Raw genomic sequence first — 7,571 nt, 5'->3', positions numbered from 1 at the left:
CTCCCCTGTGTTGAAGGACTCTCACCACCTTCCTCCAGGCCAGGCTCCCGCAATCCCAGCTTGGAGGCATTAGGGATGGGGTCTGAACCGTCCGCCCCCAGCACCACCGTGGCTGCGGGAGCATCCCCTCGGCAAATCCTGGATACACCGGGCAGAGAGACTCCCTGCTCCCGCTTGCCCAGCCATTTGCTCTGCCCGGGAAAAGGCAGGTGTGGGGTGAGACGAAGCAGAACACAAACATTGCGTTAATGCCGGCTGGCGCTAATCAAAAGCTGATGTTGCACAGCCCGGCCAAAAAACATTGCTGGGGATCTGTGGGAAAAACGGGATCCACATGGCAATTCGCACTCCAGCTGCCGCCTTATCTCCTGGAAGCGTTATCTCATGCAAACTTGAGCTGGAGCTATTTTATTTTCAGCTGAGTAAAAATGTGTCAGTTTTATATTTATATATTAGGCCACAATCCCATGGGAAATTAATTTGCCCAACAGCAGAAATTCTGTCATCGCACGCATCAGTCAGTCTGGGAATGGGGATCTCCAGACCAGGGCCCTGAAATCAGGGGAATGGCTTAAAATAATAACCACGGGAGGATGCGGGAGACTGAGCAAATTACAAGAGTTCCTTCCCAACTGCAAATGTATTTAGGGGGCATTTCATGGTTGATATATAAGTGTAGAGCCAGAAGCTTGGTGTGACTCCCGTCTCAGTGGGTTTCCCCATGGGGAGAAGGGGCTCAGCCCACGCACACAGTGGGATGAGGAGGGACCACTCTGGCCGAGGTGGCCCCTGCGTTGCCCCTGTCCCATGGCACTGGCCCGGCTGGGTGCCTAACTGACCCCTTCCAGCCAGCCGAGCCTCCCTGCAGAAACCAGGCAGGGAACCACAGTCTGGGCCCTGGACATCACCGCATCCCCACCACTTGTGCCACAGCAGCTCTGGGTGCCTGTGGTACACCAGGGAGAGCCCCGAGGAGACCCCCAGATGTGCACCCCTGGGTGCTCAGTGGTCCCAGGGATGCAAGGCAGAAGCAGAGCCAAGACCTCACTTCTGCAGGGTGCTCTGGTGGGCACCATGCCTGGCAGCTCTTTGACGGGGCTGGGATGAGCCTGGCCCTAAAACTTCCCTTCCCTCATAGATGTCATGCAGCACGGCGCGCAGAGCATCTCCCAGCCCACCAGCACCACACCGTCCTCCAGCATCGCGCCTGCCCCAGGCTGGGGGCTAGAAAGTGGTCCAGGGGCTGTGCCCCTCTGAACCAGGGGGGGCTGTGCTGGTTGGCTAGGCACGTGCCTGCCGCTCTCCGGGCCCCGCTCCCTGCGCCCAGAAGGTCCCCTCGGGGTGACACAGGCATCCAGGGAGCCTGTCCAAGTTAGGGGATGTCGAGCCCTGGCCACGGAGACGCTTTGTTGGACTTTGGCAGCCTGGACAGACGGTGAGACGGCTGCCAAATCACATGGAGGCATTTGCTGCCCAGATGGGTATGTTCGTGTGGAGGGAACAGTGGGGCACAGAGGCCCCGGGGTGGCCAAGGAAAGAGCCTTGAGGATGAGCAGAACATTTTAAGGGAATTCTCTCTGGTTTTACCGGGAAGGGAAGGGAAGGGAAGGGAAGGGAAGGGAAGGGAAGGGAAGGGAAGGGAAGGGAAGGGAAGGGAAGGGAAGGGAAGGGAAGGGAAGGGAAGGGAAGGGAAGGGAAGGGAAGGGAAGGGAAGGGAAGGGAAGGGAAGGGAAGGGAAGGGAAGGGAAGGGAAGGGAAGGGAAGGGAAGGGAAGGGAAGGGAAGGGAAGGGAAGGGAAGGGAAGGGAAGGGAAGGGAAGGGAAGGGAAGACGTGGGCTTGGGTCCCAGCAGTGGGTTACCCGAGCAGGGCTGGGAAGGGAGCCCTGTCACTGGACTGCTGTTTGCCGTGGTGCCGAGCCAGCGGCGACGGGCAACACAGAGCATCCCGGGCACGAGGAGCGGCCTCAGCCGGGAGCAAACAGGGCTCATGTTGCAACTCGGAAGGTCCTGTGCAGTGCCAGGCTGGGTGTTGGCAGTGCTGTGCCCCTGTGCCAGGGGCATCGCACCCACTTTGCTACAGCAGAAGAGCTGGGAGCGCAGGAGGAGGAGGTGGTGGTCCGGTGGGGTGATGGGCAGGGCATGGATGGTGATGGGACGCAGCAGCATTGCAGCTATACGCATGCCCAGGAACAGCCAGGGAAGGGGCTGTGGCCCCAGATAGGTAGGGAGCTGCAGAACGCAAAGTATGGTGGCACATAGCTGGACTGTAAAAGATGGGGATGCTGTTGGGTGCTGACAGGGCTACAGCCCACTGAGACCCCCTGTCGTAACCAGCTGACACCCCAGTGAGGTGTTTTCTTTCGGTGGGATGCAGCTTCCCCCGCAAAGCCCCTGCCACCAAGCCAGGCCTGCTTTCCCCAAACTAAGCCTCATTTTTTAATCCAACAAGCCACCTCCAAGCTCAAGACCTCCCTTCCTCACCAGCCACGCACCCCCAGATGCTTTAATCACTCCCTCCATCCCACTTTTCCCTTTTTACCCATCCTTAAACCCAAAATGCCCTTCAAAGGGAGGGTGGCTCATCCCACCCTTCACCAGGGGATCCCACCCACAGTCCAGCTGGGTCTGGGAGCTGGAAGGATCCTCTGGCCCAGCGGGGATCCGCTGGTAGAGGGGGACAGAGACCCCTTCCCTTTGTGGGGGGTGGTTCTCCCACAGCACCATCACCGCCTTTCTCTGCTTCCCAGCTCTGCAAATAAAATGCATTTCTTTCTTCAAATCCACAGGATTCCTTTAAGCTTCCAACTGTTCCTGGGAGCTTTTATCCTTCCCTCTTCTCTGGCCGTGCAGAGCGCGGGCTGGGCTCGGGCGCTATTATCCAGCCCGTTAATAATGCAGCCGAATCCCCCCAGGTTTAATGAATAAATCCAGCCTGTTTTCTCATGGAGACACTCCCACCATTGAAAGCACCCAGGCTGAGTTGGCGGCAGCCTGATTTATAGCCAAAAAACACCAAGGCCACGCCAGTCTCTTCTTCTCCCCTTGTTTTTTTTTTTTTGTTTTGTTTTGTTTTAAGAGCAAAACCATCCTCGGGGCTGAAGGGGGACTGATACAGAGGGAGGCCGAGATGGGCAGATGCTTCTGCAAATAAGGGGGCTTTGTGGAACCCAGAAGTTCAAGTTTCACACGGTAAATAGAGACTGGCAGAGGCACGAGGCTGGAGCAGAGCTGGGAAGCGCGATCCCGAGCAGCTCCAAGGCTGACGTAAGAGCAGCCCCGGAGCTGGCTTGCTCACCACATACCTAATTTTCCCATATAAGGCCAAGGAGAGCAATAACTCTCCTGGCAAGCAGATCAATAAAAACAGATGGTGGGCTTACAATTAGAGATTAAGCACATACCAATCCAGAACAAACAGGCCATAAATCATACGTGAAGGAGGGTATTTATAGTTTAGATCACATTCCTTAATTAATTCAAAATGGCCCAGAAAAGAAAATAATACAAAACTGCTCTTTTCTGCTTTATTCCTGTCTTGCTTTTGCAAAGCTGCATTCTTTTCTTGAGGGGTGTGGGGGACGGGGCAGCCACAGGAAAGATGCCTGCGGGACGATCCGGTTGCAGGAGGAGAGCAAAGGCTGTGAGTCTGGGAAAGAGCTGCGGAGCAGTCAGTGAAGTGGGGCGGGTGCCCGGGGCTTGATGGCGTGTGGGGAGATGGCTGGAGCATGGCCGAGTGCTGGATTTGCCTGCACACCCCCGGGTCCATGGTACGCCTTCCCCCACGAGCACATCACCAGCGCTCTGTCCCCGGGGTGGGCTGGTGGGACAGGATGATGGGCCTGTGGGATGAAGATGCAGAGGCATCCCGCATGTCTGTGGTGGGGGATGCTCCCAGGCCATGAGTTGGGACCTCCTGAAGGACAACGCGAGAGTCCATCCATTAGCTCACATGGCATCTGACCTTTACAGCAATGGCCAAGCACATTTTTCATGCAGAAATTGCCGCACTAAATTAACTTGTTCTATAAAATGATAACAAGCTCTTTGCTCTTGAAGCGACCGCCAAGCCAGAGGCAAATGAAATACGACAGCAAGAAAACGCCAGCCAAAACTGATTATCTCTGAAAACACACCTGAGCCTGAACGGTGGATGAAGGGTCCCAGGCTTTCCAAACCACCTCTATGACTCCAGTCCAGACTTCCAGGATTGTTAGGAATTATTCATTTTAATGTGAATGGGGCACCCCAGGCCGCAGGGCAGTCCAGGCTCCAGGAAGCCCCGTCCTATTGCAAGTCTTGCTCTGAACTCCTGAAATTGTGTCAGGAGGATGGAGAGAGGTTTTCTCTTTTTTAGGGACACGGTCTAGTGGTGGTTTTGGCAGTGTCGGGTTAATGGTTGGACTTGATGATCTTAAAGGTCCCTTCCAATTCAGACGATTCTACGATTCTATGACTTTGCCTGACTGTGGGAAGAGCCGTGCTGAGCAGCGGATGGTACGGGGATGGCAGGCTGACTGCTGCGCAGCTCCCAGGGGGATGTCTCCCCTCCCTGCCTCCTCCTCCTCCTCCCCTCGGCCCTCCACCCTCTCTCCCAGCATATCCCAATTTTTCCAGCTCTACTGCTCATCATATCCCACCAGCTGATCCCACAGCAAACCCATGCTGACCCAGGTTACCTTCAGCCGTGTCCTGAGGCCCCATCGAGTGGCAGAGGACCTCAGGACACCTGGCAGCAGGAGCAGAGCCCCGTCCCCACCACCTGCCCCCAGCCCAGTGGGAGCAGGGCTGTCAGCACCCTGAGGACACGGTGCAGAGGGAGCAACTCTCACTGCAGGAGAGCAGAGAGCCAGGACAGCCCTTTGATGCTTGTCCTTCCCTTCCTGCTCTCTGGAGCACTGTCAAACAAGCCAGGCATGAAAGAGATCGATGAGCTGATGGAGCTGGAGACTCTCTGGGACAAGGAGCGAAGGAAGGACCCAGAGCATGGTGGAGCAGAGAGCACCTGACCATCAGCCACCTGCTCCAGCATCACCAGCATCTCCCTCTCTCAGCACCCCTGTGCCTTGTCAACTGGGAAACTGGGATAAAGGGGCTGTACTGGCTGGAGCTGAAAATGGTCACTCGTTGTGCAGAGGTGATTCAGGAAGAGCGCCTGGCCGTGGAGCAGAGATATTGGGTGGGAATCTACATTTGTTCACATGAAGGAACTCCATTAGCACTGCCCAACACGGGAACATCACAAGTGGTCAACCCCAGAGGACAACACAGGCCTCTCTCCAGCACAGCAGATTCTACGGAGAAGATCGGAAATTCTCGGTGCCATTTAAAGTCCCCCACTGGACAGGTCTATTTTAAAATCTCATTTGTGCCCTCCTCCCATGTTTTCCCACGTTCAAGGGCTGCTGGTGGGGCACCGTGCCCGTCCCCTGACGTGAATGATGGCTTTGCAGATTGCCCCAGCACAATGCTATTTGTTTTCTTGCCACAGCTCTGCATTTTGTGGGTTTGTGGAGAGGGTTGCGGACTCAAAGACATGAGAAGCAATCCCAGCCATGACGCACTTCTTGTGATAGCGATCGTGCTGGCATTCACTGACAAGCAAGTCTAATCAGCATGCAAAATAGCTTGTTAGCTGCCCTCTATCATAACCAATCTGTTGACAACCTAGGCGCGCGTAATAAATCAGGACTTCAGATCATGAGGCTATAATAGCCCTTTGCAAACTGTTGCTGCGATGTTTATGGCAGCCCAGCTACTGTGCGATGGCTTTCCAGACCCGCAGTAGCAGTAGGGTCAAGGAGGGCTTTGCGTGTGCCATCAGGTGCCATTGAGGTGCCTTCCTTTCCGTGACATGTTTCAGCTCTGCGCTGCGTCTCGGAGGGCTGCATCGTGAAGGGACTCCACCGCAGAGCAGGTAGAGGATCCCCAAAGCAGTGCAGGGGGCTATTCCATGGGCAGCCAAGCTGCAAGGGCCAGCACCTTTCCTAGGAACCATTTAATTTACCAGCAAGGCAGTAACCCATGCCACACCTACTCCATGTGCTGATGTCACTTTCTGGGGCATTCTTCCAGCAGAGATAAGGCCACTGCTGTCCTGATGCGGACACCATTCGCTGCTTGCAGGACTGTCAACTCCTGACTGTCTCCAGCTCCCCCACCAGACAGCCACCGCTGCACTCATCTCACGCACACTCCACCGCCCTGCTCCACCTTTCCATACGAAACGACCCAAAAGATGCCTCTGTGTTTTTGTTGGATCAAGGTGGAAGCAAATTTCCCCTTAAAACACCTCTTTGGGGGAAATGGATTAACTTTTTTATTTTGCTCTTACCAAAACTTTTACATTTTTGCCCCCGACACCTTTTCATGCCCTGAACCATATTTTCATCATTTCCATTCTTTTATTCAAAGCAAAAGGCACGTTGAAATCTTTTGTGCGCAGCATTCCCAAATGTTTAAACTATCAGAGGGGGTTCTTCATGGAGGTGAAATTTCCCCTGAGCATCCCCATGGCTGGGACAACCCCCATGACTGAGGACCCCGCGGGGGTCAGTTGTTTGTAGGGAACAAAGTTCTTGTAGCTTTGAAGCAAAAGCCGTCCCTGGCTGTGCTTAGTGCTGTGCTCTGCACCAAAAAGCCTCTGCCAGATGAACTGAGGAAGACCATGGTGCGTTTTACAACAGCGAAGAGATGCCACAGAAGGTCCCACGGTTTCATAGGGTGTGACACTCTACTGAGACCTGGGAGAACCACCTTGGATGTGGCTGGGTAGCAGGCAGGATAGACTGAGGGATGACACCCACCCAGGTCTTTGCAAGCCTGCTGCCATCCCAGCCCCATCCCTACTGCCTGTGGAGCTGGCTGACTGCAGAGTGAGGAGCTGTTGGCAATCCCCTCCAGGCAGTATTTAGCAATCCCCAGTATTGGGGAAGCAGACGAGGTGTGAAACACTTCGGTTGTGTCTCCTCCCACACCCCTGGAGCAATCCAGGCCCTGGTGATGCCTCAGCTCTGGACCTGCTCCCTGGCAGCAGGTGAACATCTCTGTTTTCAGCCTCTTCCACCTCCACAGAGGTTCCCTGCGTTGGCTTTCACTCAGGCAAACCCCGCCGAGGGAAATGTCACCCATCCCATCTTCATTAGTCACAGCCCTTCTCCACTGTTTCGGGCACCTGCTGTTTGCAAGCTCAGCTGAACTTCCCCTGGGGATTTCTGGCAAGGAGAGGATGTCCTCTGGTCTGAGAGCGGCTGTGGAGGGCTCTCGCGCTGGGACGGGTCCAGACCGCAGCGGAGGAACCACCTCCCCGCAGGGCAGTCGCATTGGTGTGAACGGGGCTGCAAAGCCCATCTCCCCCCCAGCGCGGGCCAGCGCAGAGTTATTTACAGGCTGTGTTAATACGATGGACACCACGCCAACCAACGCATAGGGATTAAACCAAAGCCCTTCAAACGAACCGTGCGAACTGCTGTGGAGGGAGGAGGCAGCCAGCCCTCCCCGCCGGGCTGCCGGGGCCCCAAGCGGCCCGTGGAGCTGGACATGCTCTGCAGAACCTTGTGCCGCCCCGTCTTCAT

The sequence above is a fragment of the Vanellus vanellus genome, assembly GCF_965231255.1.
Source record: "Vanellus vanellus genome assembly, chromosome: 17".
In the NCBI taxonomy this organism is placed as follows: domain Eukaryota; kingdom Metazoa; phylum Chordata; class Aves; order Charadriiformes; family Charadriidae; genus Vanellus; species Vanellus vanellus.
The sequence above is the reverse complement of the archived record's forward strand: the minus strand, read 5'-3'. Positions refer to the sequence as shown.